This window comes from Hyposmocoma kahamanoa, unplaced genomic scaffold, assembly GCF_003589595.1.
Source record: "Hyposmocoma kahamanoa isolate Upper Pololo Valley unplaced genomic scaffold, ASM358959v1 66, whole genome shotgun sequence".
NCBI classification, from domain to species: domain Eukaryota; kingdom Metazoa; phylum Arthropoda; class Insecta; order Lepidoptera; family Cosmopterigidae; genus Hyposmocoma; species Hyposmocoma kahamanoa.
Window position 1 is genome coordinate 14,104,834 of NW_020653854.1, and position 21,158 is coordinate 14,125,991.

General features: G+C 35.7%; 1 protein-coding gene across 2 annotated transcripts in view; it reads right to left on the minus strand.

Annotated features, from left to right (window-relative positions):
- The window catches only part of LOC113231769 (methylsterol monooxygenase 2-2-like), a 61,634-nt gene extending 54,285 nt beyond the window's left edge, over window positions 1–7,349 (minus strand). Inside the window, exon 1 of one of the 2 annotated variants that reach the window (XM_026466290.1) lies at window positions 7,243–7,349. The gene's annotated coding sequence lies outside the window, so the exon portion shown is untranslated. Of the gene's footprint in view, window positions 1–7,233 lie in introns of both variants that reach the window. The other variant, XM_026466291.1, reaches the window with a different exon arrangement.
- Window positions 7,350–21,158: the final 13,809 nt, after the last annotated feature.

Here is a 21,158-nt window from a genome sequence, read left to right on the forward strand (position 1 = left end):
AGGATAAAAAGTGGCCAAGTGAAGTTAAAATAAGGTCGACAGTGGAGCTACCCTAGCTATACCTATATATCCTTTGGAGATGTCTGGATAATTGTACAGTCAATGCATCAAGATACCCGACTCCCCAATTGACTATTTGGTTCTTAGGAAATCGGTGTGAAGAAAAGTATTTAATAAATTTAACATTTAACCTGTGAGCCGTAAAATTCATTCTAGTATTACTACCTTACTGCACGATTAGTGAAAGATGTTTGAAGGAAGAAGCCAACTTGATCTTACATAAATACAAACTTCCATCGAAAAGCTGGAATTCCTTTACACGTTTCTGTTGAATGCGTAAGAAGGCTCTCAGAACCAAAAGGTCGGTTAGAGGTCAGGTATCTTAGAGCATCGACTGTACACAGATGCAGGCGGCATGTTCCATTCACTGGCTGTGCTCATTAAAAGGGTGACGTGAAGTGCCTGCTCCTATCATTTAGGAGGTAGGTCAGGTATTGATACTACCCTGGTACTTTGCTAGTAAAAGAAAAATGGTCCAAAAAGGTTTGCTCTGAAAAAGCCATTATGTGATGGGATTATTTCCTTCATTTTCTACATTGAGTCTTGTTTATTTATCTACGTTTTGATAAAATATAAGCATAAGAAGAATTTAAATATCTTAAATGTTAAATTCAACTAACACTTCGTTTACGAAATTCATTTGTATAACGACTGAACTTGCAAAATTAATGTTGATTATTACTCGCACCGCATCGCTCCAATATACATACGAGCAATTGAATCAAAACTTCCCTCGTTAACCTTGATAATATCAACAAGAGCCACGTGTATTACAAAGAGTGGCCATCATTTCTTGAATAATCTGGATGAGTCTCTAAAAAAATCTTTTATTAGAATTTTATTAAGCTGTATCAGACCTGTTTAAATACACTCTCCTGGGCAAACAGTTTCTACCTAATTCACGATTTAAGATAAAACCCATTATCTACCAAAGAGAAGCAGAAAATAGCTGTGTTTCAAGAACCAATAGTATTTTGTTATTTTTATTAAGTGAAGAGACGATGTACTCAAAGAGACCAGCAGTAGATTTTAGTTGATTTTTCCTTTATTATAAGGTAAGAACCTTTCTTAAATAATTTACTTTTAAAGTGATCTCGGTTCATTAATTTTGTATTACGACGTTTTACGTCATCTTTTGTTTTTTCGACGGAATTGAAGAAATATTCTTACAATGTTATTATGTGCTATATTTATCTGCTATTACAAAAGTGTTTTAACTCAAATAATGTGAAATGGGAGATTCTACCATTTGTACATATAATTTGAAGACATAAAATTTGATTCTCTACAAGTCAATGAATCCATCGTTAAAATATTGTAAGAAACAATAAAAAAATAACGCCTCAAGTCACTGTTGATTGTTTACTGACTTTTGTACCACCCTATCCAACATTGCGTCATTTTTATTATGATCGAAATTTGACAAGTGACGACGTTTGTCATGTCTGGTAATAAACTTTAATCTATATATAAAATTGAATACATTCTTTCACGGGAAGAAATTAATCCGTTTTTCATCGATTCTAAAAAACATACTTTTTGAGTTAATATACTATTACAGTGCAATATGTATTTAAATGAACTTCGCTCTGTATAAATTTCTTTGAAGTTTAGTAGAAAAAACATATTTTAACTAAACTTACCATACAGCTATAGCGCCCTCAGTATCTCAGTGTTTAACCCTACGTGATAATCAATAACAAATGTTAAGTTATGACAATACTCCTTTAGAATCTTTTCATGGCAACAAAGGGTTTCTATTCATATACCCATTTCTTAATAGAAATATTTTATACCGTTCGATTTCCGTTCTACGATTTTCGGATTCCATTTTCACTAATGGTCCCAAGGGTGTGAGTGCTTCATGTATCATGTTACCTACTCGGGAGTATTTATTCCAGTAGAATTGAATAGGTGGCTCCATAAGATTTTTATATTTATAAACGTAACTTATATCGAATGATATTGTCAATTATTAACATTTTTCGTAGGTTTTATAGTAAAATTTCAGGAAATATTTTCTAAAACAATATGGTTTCTTGCCTTGCAGCATATTTAAAAAAATATTTAAATAACATTAAAACGCCAACTGGAAACTACCGACGTATAGATAAATAATAGTACTACAGTTCCAAGTGAAAGATTTCGTCCAGGGAAGTACTGCCCTTCTTACCTATTACCAGTAATGTAAAAATTACTACGTTACGGTTTTGAAGGGTACAGGTGCTAGTGAAATTACAGGTACACGGAGCTTGTCAATTTATGACTTAGGGTTACAGGTGCAGTGGCAATGCTTCTCAGATCTCTGCAATTTAAAACTCTGAATGGCATTGCAACTGTCATGGATAGTCGTGTCAATTACTAGGTACCAGGCGCACGACTTGTTCGTCACGCGATGAGTTCCATTATTATCCATCCGATTGCTATAAAAAATTTATATTTTTTTATATAATTTAATAAGATGCATCACATCATTCTCGTGTTATAACGTCGTGAAATAACCTTTTAATTCAGTATTTACGTATTGATATTTTTGTACTAGAATTGCGGAATTGTATCACGATCGTGGAAGTTTGATTAAGAAATAGAAATGAAACGTTGAACAATTCTGAATTTGAGGCACTATTCAAACAACCTTGGTCACAACAATAAACGCGTCTACTATTTGATGTCACTTTTTAAAAACCATTCACAAATTCTATAATGAATGGTGAGTGCGATGCCCCGCGCCATGCAACGCGAGGGTACCGCGAGATTATGCAAATATGTGCGTCTGTACTTGTACATGTCCCCGTGCCCTTGGCGCATGACGGGCGTGCACACATACAAGACGCACTGCTACTTTTGTATAAAGTTAACCTATTCGTATTGTCTTACTAAACTGTGATTAAGGCCATCTTTTGCAAAGCTAAAAGACAAACAATTTTTTTATTTCAATTGCATTGCAACGTATGCCGGATACAACTACGAGTCACTTAGTAAATAAATAATTACACTGAAATATTTAATTGACTTTCATATTTTGAGTCTTCTTGAGCTGGGAAAAATCACAACCTTAACCAACCTAAGACTAATTCAATTTTAAATAAGGCTGTTATGGTGTAATTTTACCATCTTCTAAATTGATGAAGGCAATGAATAAATGATTATGAATATGCATAAGGACCAGCCAGCCCGGTAACCGTATAAAGCTTAAAACAGCCAGTTGTCGTTAATTTCTTTTCCAGCTCAGTTTTAATATTTTTCTAAAAGCAGCGGTTTCAACAGTCAATGTCCAAGTTTCACAGATAATTTTGTAAAAACAGGAGCTTAAACTGTCAGTGTCAAAAAATTCACAGATAATTGTACAAAAACAGGGGTTTAAACGGTTATTGCGAAAAATGCCACATATAATTTTACAGAAACAGCGGTTTAAACTGTCAAGAATTTCACAGATAATTTAACAAAAACAGCTGTTTAAACGGTCATTGTCAAAAATATTATAGATAATTATTAGAAACAGCGGTTTAAACGGAACACTGAGCTAAATAGACAGTGTATCATTGTCAGCGGAGTATCTTTCGCTTTACGCGTTAATGAATTACCTCTGCTGCTAATTAATCATGCTGGAAGATATCAGGCTGTTCTTATTCGTAAGCAGTCATAGAGTTGAATTAAAATCTTAAACAAGCTTGACGTGCTCTAGATCTTGTACAAAATAAAACTAATCGGTTCTCATATCAAACAGAACGTTGTCGTATTTGGCACCAGCGACAATAATAGCATTTATATATAGTCAGTTACCCACAAATTATTTGATGAATTACGTCACATTTTGGCCCAAAATATCTATCTATCTACATCTATACATATAGATAGATTGGTCTATAACAGACATATAGAAGAATTTTGTCGACTTGCTGACTCGATCTGTAGCTCAATTGGCAGAGCGAAGATACAGTATAGCGTGGTCGCAGGTTCAAGACTTGTCAGGTCGAAGTAATTTTTTTCTTGGTGTTCGATCTTTACATTAATAAAATATAAAAAACTAATGGAGTTACTTCACAAAAAAAGTATACAAACATAACGGTGGTAAGACATAGTGAAATTCAATAAAAATAATACGTCACATTATTATTGAGGGTGCAATATTACATTGACAAATAAACATTTCAACCAGTTTCCCTAGGTACATTACGTCCCCTTGCGTTTCTAATTACGAAAGCATTTAAATAATAGAAACATTATCAACTCAGACGGTGTTGTTTAAAACAATTCGGCGCCACATTTCATTTTATATTGCCACAGTTACTTCCCGCCTCCCTATTCCGAACAACTGTGTTGTTATTATGTCCGTTTTTAACGCGAAGCTACAATTTACATCTTATTTATTGTGTTTTAACGAGCCTCTCCGGTAATGAGTATTCCAGAATTCTCCCGTTTGTCCCTCTTCTACCTTTTTTATTGCAGATTTTGTCGGTGTGATATAGTGCTTATTTGACAACAATTAAGACTACCTTGTTGAATTAATCTTGTCTTTGTATTTATTGTCCTGATATCTCGTTCGTTTGATACGTAAATAATATAATTTCTTGCGACAATTAAGAAATTTTATTTTAAAACAAGTCTGGATACATTTTGTTACCGAGAAGAGTATTTGAAAATTATAGTTAATTATTATTTTTTATTAATCGACTTCAAAAAAAGAGGAGGTTCTCATTCGACTGTATCTTTTTTATGTATATGTTACCTATATTTATAACCTACATGTATAACACAATGTAGAATTTTAATTAATTATAATTGAATTAACTCTATAGACCTAATGATATTATCTGCATTAATTTCACACCCCATTGCTCTCCAATTTTATCTATAATTTTAAAATAATTTGAAAATACATACAATCCAATGTGCGTTCTAATATTAATTTAAGCCCAAGTTCCATTCATTCTTCAAAAACTTTATTAGCATTTCTTTTACAAAAAAAAAAGTTTAATTTGGGGGGTTATTTGTCGAAGTAAATTACCTTCCTGCGGATGTTATCCGGATTGAAGTCTGTCCGATTGAAATCAGAATTAATTCAGCTTTTCCAATTTGTACAATGAGATAAAATGTGTTTCGTTATAAAGCTTTAAAAGGTACGGTATTAGGTATTCAAAATAGAATCTTTTGTGATATTGAGTGAAGAAAGATTAAGATAGAAATTGGCTGAAACGTATGTTGGCACATAGACAGTAGAAAATGGCACTATACGTAATTTTATTATGCCATTATGTTAATTCAAAATTATAGAACCTTACTTGCTATAATACGAACAAGCAGGATCATTTGAATACAATGACAGGCTTTCGGGTATTGTGAAGGAAATGTAATTTAAAAAAACTTTTCTTTTATGTCAATCTTAAATCCCAATTCTTAATAATTATTAAGAATTCGGTTGGGATACCTCCTATTGGTCAACAATAGGAGGTATCTACATTAAAAATAAATAACTATTAGGCTCAACTCACATTGACGCAGAGTCGAAGCGTCGCGTCGCGTCCTGTTTTCCAAATACATCGTCTGGCGACGCGCGTCGACACTCAATTCCATATTTGCACAACACAAATTTTTACCTTAATGATGGGAAAATAGAGACGAATTTGCTATAGGCGAAAAACATGACGCATCGCGACGCTTCGACTCTGCGCCAGTCTGAGTTGAGCCTCAATGTTTGTAATAAATTGCTAAAAATATTCTGTCAATATTTTGCCATAAATCTAATATAGTTCGCAAGATTCACATCTGTGCTATTATTTCCAACTTTCAGTCCGGTACGTGCTTGTCTAACGCCTATCACAAAAGTAACAGCAAAATAAGCGCAAATGTAAAATGTTATTGTCATATATCGGAATTTACTGAGGTGTTATTCGATCATTACTATTCAAATTTTCACTTTCTGTATATAAATCGCACATTGCACTACAATTAAGTTTGCCAATTTGGAACACTTTTATACCGATATTAAAATAAAATAATATTGATATACGAATTATCCGGATCCCGAAAATAGGTGGATATCTAATGCAAACCTTGTCCCTGATCAACCTGGCTCAGCAATGGTGACTGGGAATACACATGTATGGACACACGAGACAGTGTGTTTAGGGGGGATACCCTTGCTATTAATAATTAAATGCTGTGCACATTGACTGTTATTTTAAGTAGTAGTCTTATGAATTTTACTATGAGTTTCAAATAAGAATTTAGAGCCTCAGCTAAAAATTAATTAAATATGCTATCTCTGGTATGTTTCCACTAGTTTTATTGAGTAGTTGCATGAGGATAGTTTCCGGCATCAGCGACCTCGCTAGAAACTATCACACCGACCATGATGTCATCAGCGATTACGTCTTTTTCTCACTTTAGTGTGGACGGTTCCCTCTTACAGAAGGACCATCAGACAGCGATTACGTCATCAACAATCTCCACTTGAATGAGGATAGCTTCCATCATCACGATCCCGCTTCCACTTGAATGAAGGATACCTTCCCATACAGTCTCAACAGAGTTACACATCTCTTTATTATTAATTTTTGGTGTTATTTATGTATTATACTTGTTTATTATAATTTTACTAGTATGTAAATGGTGCTGTAATATGTATTAGGTATTATATAAGTAAGGGTGCTGGTAAAATTACAGGCACATGGGACTTGTCATCTTATGTCTTAGGGGGACGGGCGCGGTGGCAGTGCACCCAGTTATTCGCGATTTAAAAGCTCTGAGTGGCACTGCAACTGATATGGGCCGGGGCTTGTCATAAAAAAAGACAAAAAAGTCGCTTATCCAGAAACAGAAGGTAGAATAAATTTATGCAGATAGTACGTTTTGTTACAATATTATAGTCTAGTAAACATGTCGGTACAATAAAGTGCGGCTCTAATATTAATTGGATATTGCATATCATTTGTCATGGTGACATTTTAATAGCATTTGTATAATTAGTAGTTTATTTAGTTCATTTATTGGGATTTCAGTGGCCTAATCAATTAATGACGTTTTACACCGAGTTGACTACCCCTGCTTCGACAAGCTAATGTGGCTGTATTGCATTTCTTAATATCTGTTTCACTGCTGGGCAAAGGCTTCTCCTCTCGACTTCCACGACTCCCGATTAATTCTGTTTATTTAGTACACATTTTTTCATACCTGACTTACCTGCTTAGGTCGTCGCCACTTGTTATGTGTCCTCCTGTCCCTGAGAACACTGACTCGGCAATGGCATGCATGTCATGTCATGTCCCGTCCACTCCCGCTGAGGGCTCTCGTGATACTAACTGGGTATATATATACGCATGGACACGCTACGTAGGTATGTCAAATGACATACACTACAGTTGCACAGTACTGTGTTCAGGGCTGGTAAAAATACATGATATATATTAAAATATGAATTACCAAACAGTTAGTTTTTCTTGAATATCAGGATGAGAATAAAAACTTAATTACAATTAAAGCGACATTTCTACAGCCAGCTGCTGGTAGCTGTAAAGGTGCCGCACTGGGTGATAAAATACTTTCCTAGATTTCTCAATCATCAAGATCCGACAACGAGCACATGGAGAAATTCGTGAGGTTCGCTGATTTGTTCCATGGCTTAATAAGCACGAATCGTTCGAATCCGGCCAGATCGAAGGATTTTTTTCTAAGTGCTCGATCTTTGTATTAATAATTATACCAAATACTAATTTATTATGTATATTAAAATATAAAATACTTTCATGGTGTATGTTGAAAATATACAATACATAATTAATTTTTTTTATTAAAAAAACCGACCTTAAAAGTTAGCTCCGCTTTCGCTGTATTCGTTACCGTGGTCTTCTCAAAGATAACTGAAACGCATAATTTGGAAATCCTCGCCAAAACGAATAATACGAGCCCAAACACAAGGTAGGTGCTGTATACTGTGGAGGAGTTTCTCTCATCTGACTACCATTTCCATCATCAGATCAGTTCTAGAACACCATAATATAATTTTAATGGAATTGACAGGACAAACAACTCATGCGCCTGGTGTTAGGCGACATGCCTGTCTATGGCAGTTGCTACTGCAAACTTATGCAAAGATCTGAGGGGCATTGCCACTGCGCGCGTCACCCTGACACATAAGTTATTAAGTAATTTTTTTTTAGGTGTTTTGGCTTCTGTCCCACTGAGGACAATTCTGCAAATGTCCGGGTTGAAAGATACACGGCTTATATCAAGATTTCCAGGAACATGGGACACTTATGTTGTAAGTTGACACTTATGTCTCAGGGTGATGGGTGCAGTGGCAGTGCCCCTCAGATCTTTGCGATTTAAAGCTTGTTAGCTGTTCCACTATCTATAACAATTCATAACAATTGCAGTGGAAATTATGGACAGTAGCCCCCCGTCGCTTGATATTAAAAAAAAAAGAAACACACTCAAAAGACAATGATCGGTAATGAGACAACATAAGTAACTGCCTCCGTGGCCGAACGGTTACCATGCCAGACTGCCACGCAGAGGTCTCAGGTGCGATTCCCGGGCTGGGAGAAATATTTGTATGACCTACATTTATTTCTCTCGTGAGTTTGGATGTAATTTGTGGTTGTCTATGTGTGTGTCCATGGCACCCACGACACAGGGTTTCCCTAGTGCGACTCTATGTTAAGTGTGTGCGTGTATGTGTGCGTTATAAGTTGACAAGTCCCATGTAGCTGTGATTTCACCAGGAACCTTACCCATTCAAAACCAAAACACAATAATGTTCACATTACTGCTTGGCGGCAGACATAGGTAAGGAGGCAGTACTTTCATGTACGAACTCGAAAAAGTTACTTGTAACATTTTCATGTCAGAAGTAATAAATACAAGTTCGTTTAATTTGTTTCATCATGTCGCTGGCGCAATAATGGTCGAGGACAAACGTCGCAACATTAATTCAATACAAGATACTTTAATTTGAAATTGGCGAAAGAATGTAGGCACCTGCTTGCTGATGGAGGAGAGAGTATTTCTGCCTTTCTTATCATGACTAACGTCATAGACATGTGTAGCGAAATTGAGTTATTAACATTGAATGATATCAACTAAACGAGATCTGCAACCCCCTAAAAACTAAAATTATACAAAAATAAATTCAAACATTAAACAAAGATATAAAAAAATAAATTCAAGTTAAAAATTATGAAAAGCTATCAAAAGGGTCCATGACTCAGCACTTTGTTAATTACGTTCTGTCATGGTCCGTCATAAATTGGAACTCCATCATTCAAACATGTTTAGGTACAAAATATCTAAATAAACGGTTTTTAAAAATTTTATTTAGTTTCAGTTTTGTGTATAAGCAAAATCAACAATCAAAACTTTAGGAGTACATATTTAGATAATAAACTCATATTTGTTTTATTTATTTCGTTGCTCCAAAAGTACTCAAAATTCCATACCGGATATCAAAACTGGATCATTCATGGAATAACGGAAACATAGTTCTGTCACATTAATTTTATTGAATATCATGATGACTATTATGATATATTTTTGTGTAAATACAAATACTCCACTAGTTTAGTATTTATAGTTATTAATGATTATTATTAATGATCAGCGACTAGAATTGAGGCTGTTAATTTTGCTAAACTAAAGAATTATTTGGACATTCCCTTTACTGACTGTATTTGAATATGCGTACTATTTATTGAAATTTGAGTACATTGGCGACAAATTATTATTTTCTGATAAGTAACCTGCATGATGTCAGATTTCAGAATGAAACTTTATTCACACGAAAACACATTCCTTATTTAAAAATTATCATGTATTTAATTGTTCGACTTGCAATTGTTTTTATATTCAGCTTTTAACGTGCAGATGGATACAGCGAAAATCAGATTAATTGTCGAATACGAGTTCCCACATGGGGTTAACGCTGCAGAAACTGCTTGTAACCTCAATGCCGTGTTTGGAGAGGATACGGCTAACGAAAGCACCGTGCGTTTTTTGACAATTTTCAAAATTTCGACTTGAAGAATGAACCACGAGGACGACTAGTCACTAAGGTAAATAACGATGAATTGAAGGTGATGATGAAAGTCGATCCGTATCAAACTACCAAAGAATTAGCGGCATGGTTTAATGTTAGCATATCCTTAATATGACATATGGCATTTGAACAATGACGGCGAAACTCGCAAAAAAACGGCTTCACCATTGTTGCTTCATGATAATAAAAAACCTCACACTGCTCAAGAAACAGTTTAAGCACTACAATACCTACAGTTACAAACCATCCGTCATTCTACATACTTGCCGGACCTCGCCCCAACCGACTACCATTTTTTCTGCGAATTGGATTACACCTCGTAAAACAATATTCCCAGCAGTACAAATTGCCTTCACACAGTTTGTGGAGTCCAGGTCCCCAGAGTTCTATAGCAAAGGCTTAAATCACCTTCCGATTAGATGGCAAAAATGTATAGACAACGAGGGTAAATACCTACTTAGATTAAACAAATATATTTTATCTTACAAAAAAATTTTGTAGGAAATGAAACTATTTTTCCGGATTTAAATCGCGTATATTTGTTTTTTCAAACAAACCGACGTTTCGGGCCCTTTACAGGTCCCATGGTCACGGTTGACTGAGGTGGTACAGTCTTCAACCAGTTATGTCTAATATTAATGCAAACCACCCTATTTTTTCACTATAGTTACAATAGTTATTAATTAAATACCTTATTTTTAATTTTACAAAGAAAAAATTCCAATTTATGTTACATGAAATTTTATAAATTGTTTTTTAATGAATGAATTTTTATTGAGTTTAATTTATTATTAATTATTAATAGAAATTAGAATAAACTAAAACATATTAATTAGTACTGCAGTCTTATGTCTGTTTGGGATTTTTCATTAGAGGAAATACTGGATCCCAAACTGGTGGTACGGAGAAACTATCTTCCCTGTTGAAATTAGGATGTTTTTTAATTTCAATGGCCTCTCGCAGCATCCTGGGTAGATAACGGACTTCTTTTGCAAGGATCTGGGGTTTGTCAAACTTCATTGAATGTGTAGGTTTATCCATGACGTGCTCGCAGACTGCAGACTTGTTTACGCGACGGTGTTTGACATCAGCTATATGTTCTTTATATGTATATGTATGTATATGTATATGTTCTTTGACGCGGGTACAAATACTTCGCTTTGTTTGTCCAATATAAGAGAGACCGCACTCACAGTCAAGCTTGTAAACTCCTGCATCCTGTAAGGGGATGTTACATTTCACGGGTCTCAGGAACTGAGAAATCTTCCTCAGGGGCTTGAAATAGGTCTTGATAGATGCACGCCTGAGGACTCTTCCGATCTTGTCTGTAACACCTCTCACGTAAGGTAAGATGGCAGGTCTTCGCTCGACTGTTGGTGGTTTCACACGGGGCCTGCGGCATTGGCGTGGAATCTTCAACTTATTCGCATGTAGGACTTGCTTTATTCTGCTGCCAGATGATTACTGTCGCAGACACCATGTGCTCTCTGAAACAAAGATTTGCCCACGGTAGTTAACTGGCTAGGATGGTGATGGGAATTACCATTCAGATACCTATCTGTATGGGTTTTCTTTCGAAATACAGTATGGCCTAAGGTGTTATTAGGATTTCTTTTAATTAAAACATCTACGAAAGCTAAAGTACCACAAGTCTCTTGTTCCATGGTAAATTGGATCTTAGTACTAAAAGAATTAAGATGGTCCAAGAAAGAAGGTATGCTATCTTTAGGTAATATTGTGAAAGTATCATCAACGTACCGTTTGAAAATCTTCGGCCTAGCTGGGGCCATGGGTAAAACTCGCTCCTCGAAGTCTTCCATGAAAATATCGGCAACAACGGGAGATACCGGGGAGCCCATCGCTATACCGTGAATCTGTAGGTAGAATTCATTATTCCACAATAGATAGCCTGATGTTAGGCAGTGTTCTAATAATTCTGCATATTCAATGGACATATTATGTTCCCTCAGCTTTCTACGTACAATTTCAATGCAGTCTTTTACTGGTAGGTTGGTAAACAGCGACTGAACATCAAAACTGACCATGGTGTCATCATCAGTTAACCGTAGATCTTTGATTCTACTGATGAAATGGTATGAATCCTTCACATGTGTTGAAGTGTTCCCTCTCAATGGTGACAGTACCTTTGCCATGTGTTGAGCCAGTTTGTAGGTTAGTGTGTCAATCTGGCTAACTATGGGACGGAGTGGGGTGTCAGCCTTATGTATTTTTGGTAACCCATACAGTTTTGGTGGTTTAACGGAGCAGAAAAAAATTTTGTTTTAATTTTTCAGTACGAAACGACAATTTCATATTTTAACCCAGAAAATTTGCTACAAATCATTGGCTCAAAAAATTATATTATATGTATGTTTCTTTAAGTCATTACGTATTTAAATACTTTAGCCAATTATAAAATAAACATGAAACAACCTATATCTTGGAATATTCAGAAAATAAACAGTAAAAAAAATTTTATAAGTACACATTAATGAGGAAATGGACATATCCATATTAAGAAAACGTTTTTTTAAATTTAAATTTAGGTAAATAAACTCCCACAATTCCGATCACTGTTAATGATACAAAGATCGAACAACACAGAAAAATTCTTTCAATCTGGCTGGACACAAACCAGCGTCTATTGCCACGTCAGGGCCACAACTCTAACCAAATGATCTACAGAACGAGTCAGCAACTTTCTCAGTTTTCAAATTTCTGTATGTGCTTATTGCAGATCTTTGTGCTGGGTTTAAACGATTTTTTTCCGTCAACGCCATCTGTGAAAGATTTATGAAAAAATTTATAATATTACAGTTCAATGTCCACAATCTAATTTATTTTTTAAATGCCCTACTCTTTTACTCGTCTTCATGAAATTTTTAAGCCATTTCAGGCATTTTAAAATTTTGTCTCTTCCGAAAGGCAAACACTACTATGTTTCACAATGCAAGAAGCGCACACTTGAGTGCCATATTTCAAGTCCGGCAATAGATGTCGATACTAAAGATACTTCTGCAGGTTTTACAGGCCATAATGGCCTGTAAAACGTGAGAACGAATTTTTGCAACCAACAAACCCTCCTAATATTTTTAATAATTGTTTAGTTTTTTGACAAATTAATCAGAAATTCGAATTCCGTAAGTCATCGTCTCATAGAAAAATAATGCTTAATATAAGATTTTATGCAAATATAATTTTCAGTTGTTCCATAAACGCAACCATAACTCCATGTAGCAGTAAAGAATAGCGGCGGCAGAGTAAACCCTTTAAAATAACGAGGCGCGAGCGACACGACTGAATTTGCTTTAGTTAATTGCGTTCGCGGTAAATATACAGTGATGAATTAACGGTTATTTAGCAATGGTTAAGTATATATAAATACTCCAATAAAATAACCTTTTGTATTTAAAGATATTGTTAGGCCCTAATAAAAGGGGCTTACTATATTTTGAAGATAAACACTGAATTGTCTTTGTGGAATTATAAGTAGGTATTACGAGATACGAGAAGCATCGACAAACGTGTTTTATATAATAATAAAATAAACTGAAGGTCAAAAGTGAAAACGTAAACCAAATTTTGTGAATAATACAATAGACACAGATATTCAGAAATCGTGAGATCGAATCAGAAACGAGAATATCCGCAAAAGAACCAGAGTAACCGACAAAGCACAAATAATTGCAAACTTAAATGGCAATGCTCGCGGGGCACATTGCTCGCGGGACATATTGCTCGCGGAACATATTGCTCACGGGACATATAGTCGATAGGGCCAAAGAGTTCTTGAGTGGCGATCGCGTACCACAAGACGCAGCGTAAGCAGACCACACACAAGGTGGCCGGATGACCTGGTGAAATGGCAATCAACTGGATGCAAGCATCGCAAGACCGATCGTTGTGCCGATTTTTGGGGGAGACCCAGTACAGCAGTGGACGTATTCGACTGAAAAGACGATAATGATTCAGACATCAAGAGTAAGAAAGGTTTTTCTCTGTAGTGTCAAACCGCTGCTGTTTTGCAATAGCGGTTATTAGGCTTATGGCTAAATAGAGCTATACAAGCTATATTATACCAATCATCGTTTTCAAAAAAAGGAAGGAACTTCCTTCCACTAATTATATGATTATATTAATATATGTAGTGATAATTGAGATGTCAAAAAATTATTTTTACATTCATTAGCAATTTATTTTATTAATGACAGTTTTATTCATTTCACCCTTATTCGTTTATGACGAAGCCATATCTTCTTTCTTTCTCTCTAACTGTAGCATTAAGAGTCACATCGCAATGCGGATGTCTTTGTTTCAAAGTTAGTATTTACAAGACGGTTTGGTGGAAATTGCACACAGCTGTGGATTGCATCTTTAGTTCATATTGTACGTAGATATTTTATTTGTCTGTGCCCGTGAACAAAACCACTTTTGGTCTATAATTTTGAATATCGGTATATTTCATAACGCCAATTTAGAGTATTTTTAGGGTAACGTTATTGATGATAATACTTACAATATTAACACAAATGGCAAGGTTAATGTGGAGTAACCTTTAGAAGTTTTTTTCTTGCATTTTAAAAAGTTTATATTAGACAAGTAGAAATAACAAAGGTTGTTTTTTATGACAAGTTACGGAACGAACAAGTCTTGCATCTGGTGGTAAGGGACACGCCTGTCCATAGCAGTTGCAGTGCCACTCTGAGCTTTAAATCGCAAAGATCTGAGGGGCACTGCCACTGCGCCCGTCACTCTATGACTTTGTTAATGATCACATTACCGCTTGTCGACAGAAATAGGTCCGGTGGCAGTATCTCCCTGGACAAACACTTTCACAAGGAACTCTACTGATACTAAAATATAAGGGTAACATTTAAATTATCAAAAATGGAACGCAAGTAAACCAAATTTGTTTATTTGCAAACATGCAGAAATAGAATAGGTAAATGGAAAACTGGACTTCGTTTTTTTGACGTTTTATTGATAATATAAAATATACCGAAAAATATTCGTTTTGTCTTGAACAGATTAAGCATCCTTCGTTACTCAACATGACATGAACTAAAAGGTAAAAGAAATATGGTTCATATAGAAAAGAAAAATTATAGATATTTTCTACCTCTAGTAATTCGAGTGAAAAAGGTACAAAATTTTATCAAAAACCGCGCCCAGAGGCCTCGTGCCCAGGAGGCTGGCAGCGTTTATCCTTTTGACAGCTAAGCCTTATTCTTCGACAGAAGTAGCTGCGAGTAGTTCCCTTTTCTTTTTAAATATAGATCACGTAGCAAAAACTTGAAAAAGAAATTATTTTACCATGTAGTCGCACATTGCTCTGTGCACCCAATACAACAATGCTTTTATGATATTGCTACGGCTGCCGAGTTTGACCGATGCCAGACGGGTGTTGCGTCATCGCAACGCTACGATTTCAACGTATCTACTAAGTTGCTTGTGGTGGTGTGCTGTTTCAATATGGCATGTCGTTCTGATTTATATGTAGTACACCGCAGCGTCACAACGCAACGCCGACGCAACGCATCGTGTGGCATCGCTCTTTCGGTAGCGTGTTTGCTATGTATAGCGGAAGCGCAGACAGACTCCTCTTCTTCTATACTACGGAATCGCTTCGCATTTATTAACCGATTTTAAAAAAGGAGGAGGTTCCCAATTTCACTGTATATTTTATTTTGTATGTATGTTACGCGATAACTCCGGCTTTGTGAACCGATTTTGATGATTCTATTTTTGTTGGAAGAAGGGTACCTCCTTTGAAGAAGATATTCCATGACTAGGGCATGAATGACTTATGAGGTTGATTTTTTAAACATACTACGTAACAATAGAAACAGTATCCCCAAAATGATTGCTGAGAAAATGGAAGGACCTCTTATAACACCCCTGATAGTTGTTACTCGATTTATGTTTAAAATAATGTACTGACATAGCTTATAAGTTTGTTACTTATGTTGTCCGGAAAATAAATTATTAATAATTCAATTGATTCAATCAAATTCAACCTAGCTCTGCACAGTCTACTACCCAGATTACCCTCTACTTACCACCAAATTAATGTTGGAATGGATAAAGACATTTTTTCATTCTGCCGGTAATGTTTTCAAAATTAACAAACTCGTTCACTTCCCCATTAATTTCGTAAGTTCTTTGTAGTTCCCATTGTTGCTTATTATTATTTTATTACATCAAATGCTGTGTACGCCTGTAATAGGTAGACATATAAGTACAATACTAATATATAGTTGCACTGTTATCTAAGACTATGTGTACTACTGTTGATGTACCGTATCTATAAAATAAATAAATATGGAAAGTTGCTAACTGGGTGACGAAACCCTTTCATAGATTTCACATAGATGGCGATACGGCTAAAAAATCGCTAAAAACCCAATACAAAGATCCGACAAACAAGCACACAGAAAATTCGTAAGATCCGCTGGTTCGTTCCGTGGCTTAGTTGGCATAGCGTGTGACACGGTTTACTAAAAGGCGTCGGTTCGAATTCGGCCCGATCGAAGGTATTTTTTCTAAGTGTTCGACCTTTGTATTAATAATTATAACAAACTGGTGGAGTAAGTTCACAATAAATAATTTAATATCAATTCAATACAAATTTAAATATGGAATGTTCAATGTGATCATTACATTTTGTCAGTATGTTGTTGATACTTCTATATGGAGAAGCAGTAGGCTGCAATAACACAGAAAGCACTTGGAAATCGAACTATACTGACTTTACATGTTATCTAGGGCTGTGAACTATCTTCGACGTGCGGGTTTCATGACTGTATACCTTCAGCATTAGCAAGAGGAATTGTTATAGAACATTCACAGGTGTAAGCAACTTAGAAATTAAACAAAGATTTGAACCGTTTACGTTTCATTTGAGAAGCCACTGTTCTACAACTAAGCTACACTACAATCATACCGTAACTATTTTATGTCGCAGTCTATCCTACACCGTTCTATTATTTGGATACAATGAGATAATCTAATTTCCCTCAGGGGTCTCCCTCATCACATTTATCTACACGGTATCGCATTAAGTAGGCCAGAAAAAGCTTTATGTCCATGTAACAAGTACAATATAATCCCCAATTACTATTTAATTTTAAATTTAATATGCCTCTCAAACTGCCACGTAGTAGCAAATACTCCCTGTTTTGTGTCGCACCTTCCCGTAGTAATGGTAGCCTTAAATTCCCCATCACCAGAATGTTAAAAACCTACGACAAGCTAGCATTAAAATTTGACAGTGAAATTCATTTACATGACCTTATAAAGTACAAAGATTCTAAAAAAGCTACTTTAGGCTACTTTAGCCTTCATCCACACGAATGTAATTATACAGTATAAATGTAATTTAACGAGTCTTTATTCAGTAAGATTTTAAAGTTGAGCATCGATTGTCTAACATGAAATTCCATATTTGATATTTATTTCATTTGAATGTATCCCTTTACAGTGTAATACGAAATTGTAACTAGTTAATACATAGAGTAGAAAATAAATACACGTTACATTGTAACACATTTTTTTGGTAGATCTCCTAAATACCAAAACAAAAACAAAATTTATCTTCTCTTCTTGGTATTTTTCACCATTCTTGTACAAAATGTCACTTTGACTTTATAGTTAAAAAATATTTAGTAAATTAGTGTTGGTGTAATCTATTATTAAACCATTCACATATACATATATTACCTGTTGGTGAACAATTTTTCTGTAAAATCAATATCGTGAATGGGTACCCTTCAGTTTGACATGTTTTTGAAAACACCAACCCTAGCTAATTTTTCTTGTATGGTAACGCAGAATACTAGTGCTGCGTACCAATAAACTCTGTTTTACTTCTGTAGTCGAGCTTCATGTAAATTATAGCTTTTCTTTAATATTTTCATGTCGAACGCCGCCATAAAGTTTGCCAAGTACTTTCTGTAAAGTAATATACGTAAACCTGGAATTGTCATGTATTCTAGCGGATTTAGGTGATAAGACTTGGGAGCTTCATCTAGATGAATCGATAGATTGTCTGTGACGTTATTCGCGGGTAACATCTCTTAGGAGGAATTCGGCGGAAGCTTGTCTTTTCAGTTCGACACGGCTCGCAAGGTGTTCCTGATTCTTACATCTTCTACGGTGATTTATCCCATTGGGGGCATGGTCCCCTAATGCCTTCTTTTATAAGGTAAGCCAGGAATAGCCAGATTCCGTAATTATGGGTCTCCGAACCCTGTACCAGATGTAAAACCCGTGTCACCGGACCGCATGGGTTTTTTTTATGTTTATCTTTGGTACTTGTAATTTCAAATCTCGCCATGAACTGAATGGCTGAGACAAATCTGCTGTAACTTTTGTTCGGCTGTGCCCGACCACGTGTCATGAGCTCCACGGGTGGTCGGCATCTACATATAACTGCGTTACTCCTGTGGAAACTACGCTGTTTTCGCAGCGGGGCTGGTATTGTAATTTAAATGTGCATCCGGTCAACTCCAGGTCAGTGACATATAAGTGAAGTGTCCATGTATCACTCATGTACTTTCAAAAACTCTTAGTGCAGTGTATTAGCTCTAAGTATATTTAAAGTTAACCTTTTCTATGTAACTGATAAGAACAGTAAGCAAATCTATACACTCCTAATGTAAACTCGGGGAAGTAAAATACTAGCTCTCCATACTGTACCCTTACATTTAAACGTAACGTAGGTAACTTGTAACAATAGTAAATTTAAAATAAAGCATCTGGTTATTTCTACTTGAAACTTGTTTTCGTTGTGTGTAAGTCGCCCTTCCTTCTCCTCGCTTATAAATTTTACACGCAGCACCGGGTTAGCCAGAACTCACCCACAAACCAGTCTCATGCTCACTCAAACCGACTGGAGCTGACCATTACAACATTAAGCTTAAATAGTAAATCTGTTAGTTAGTTATTATTTTTATCCTATCTCCTGTGCAGAAACATATGCCGTGGTACTTTGTGAGTGAAACAGCCCAATAACTCGATATTTATTGTTTTGATCATTTGTTTGTGTATGTTTCGTAAGTTGTCCTAAATAAATAAATAAGTTAAAGCGAAGAAGAGGTTGTGCATTTCGCATCGGTTCTAAAAACGGCTGCATCGATCCCTGACCACTAACGCCGACGGAGCCCGAACAGTAGCGTCGACAACCAAACGTCCGCGTCGACGACGAATCGGCTTGATGCGACCAGTGTGATAAAATATTTCGCATCAACCCAATTCGGCGTCAATAAAATGTACTGACTTCTTTATACTTGGTCTCTACTTAAACAAATATTACTGCAGAAAACATTAATGTTCATATTTCTTCCAAACAGCTTCAGTCAGCTTGCTATGAATTAATTAATAAACATGGTTTTTTTTTAAAACATCAAGTCGTGTGCCTGACGGTAAGCTACACGCCTGTCCATAGCAGTTACAGTGCCACTCAGAGCTTTTAGAGCAGAGTTGCAAAGATTTGAGAGGTACTGCCACTGTGCCCGTCACCCTGAGACATAAGTTGACAAGTCCCATGTGCCTGTAATTTCACCAGCACCCTTACCCTTCAAAACTGGAACACGGTAATGCTGAAATTACTGCTTGTTGGCAGAAATAGGTAAGGTGGCAGTACTTTCCTGGACGAACTCTTTCACAAGGAGCTCTACTGCTACTATAGGACATGTTTACAGTTTTTATCAGTCTTAAGTTTGATTTTTCACTGATGGCCAATGTCGCTCTTGACAATGACTCTACTAGACGTTATTCATAAAATTAGTAAAAAAATGTTTTGGGTTTTTGATTTTAATTTTAGCTTTGTAGCTAAATAAATTAATTCGATACAATACAATAAAAAACAAAACTTCTTTGATGATGTTATTACTTCGTGTTTTATGTTCTTCTTTTATTAAAAGAAACACAAATTTTACATTCCCAATCAAAAAATTCTAACTTTCTCGAAAAATAACGCTGTTGTAATGAAATTTAAATTTGCAAACGTGTTCCACGCCGCTGTCTGTTTAGTACAGTTGGCCCTCGTACAGTTGTCTTTGCCATCCTAATACAATCGCAGTTAGGGTTACTATCAATATCGATATATCATTTTCTGTATTATATATATAACATTTTGTTGCCAGTTGTTTTTAAAGATTTTTGATGGCATACCTACTTTTCTAGACTTAGACGAAAAAATTTCGAATAAAAAAATTACTTGTAATATCGGGAAAATAAAAATGGAAGAGGTATGTTGATGACGTATTTTGCATAATGGAAGGAAAGGAGCAACATATACAAAATTATTTAGCACGTCTTAACAACACCCATAACAAAATGAAGTTCACTTGTGAAATTGAGCAAAATCGCGTGCTTGCATTTTTGGGTGTATTGGTCAAAGTCCAACAAGATGGTTCACTAGGTCATTCTGTGTACAGAAAACCAACTCACACGGACAAATATTCACATCATCACTCAAAACACCTACATTCGGTCGTCAGGTCATTAACCAATAGAGCTTATGATCTTTGTGATGCACACCACCTACCACAGGAACCTGAACGTTAAGACGGTTTTGCGACAGAATGTATACAAAATAAAAACATTTAAACCAATACACAAAATGAAGAAGCAAATTGACGTATAGATACTACCAGTTTTTCTGTCATATTTACAAGGGGTGACAGATAAAATAGCCAGATTGCTGAGGAAGTTTTCCATAAAAACTGTTTTCACCCCCTTAACCAAAATAGGAAAAATGTTACGTTCACCAAAAGACCACCTTCCTTTACAAACACCAGGTATTTATAAAGTGAACTGCAGTTGTGGGAGCTCGTATATCGGGTCAGACTAAACGAACAATTGTCAATCGTATTAAGAAACACATCCGAGCAGTAAAAAACAATGATGCATAGAAGTCGGCTATAGTACAACATCTCACACAGACTGACACTAACCACTGGATCGAGTCGCATAGCCCCCAGGTACTCTCGACAGAACGTCACTACATACCACGCTAGGTACGAGAAGCCATCGAGATGAAGTACAAAACATTTAACCGTGA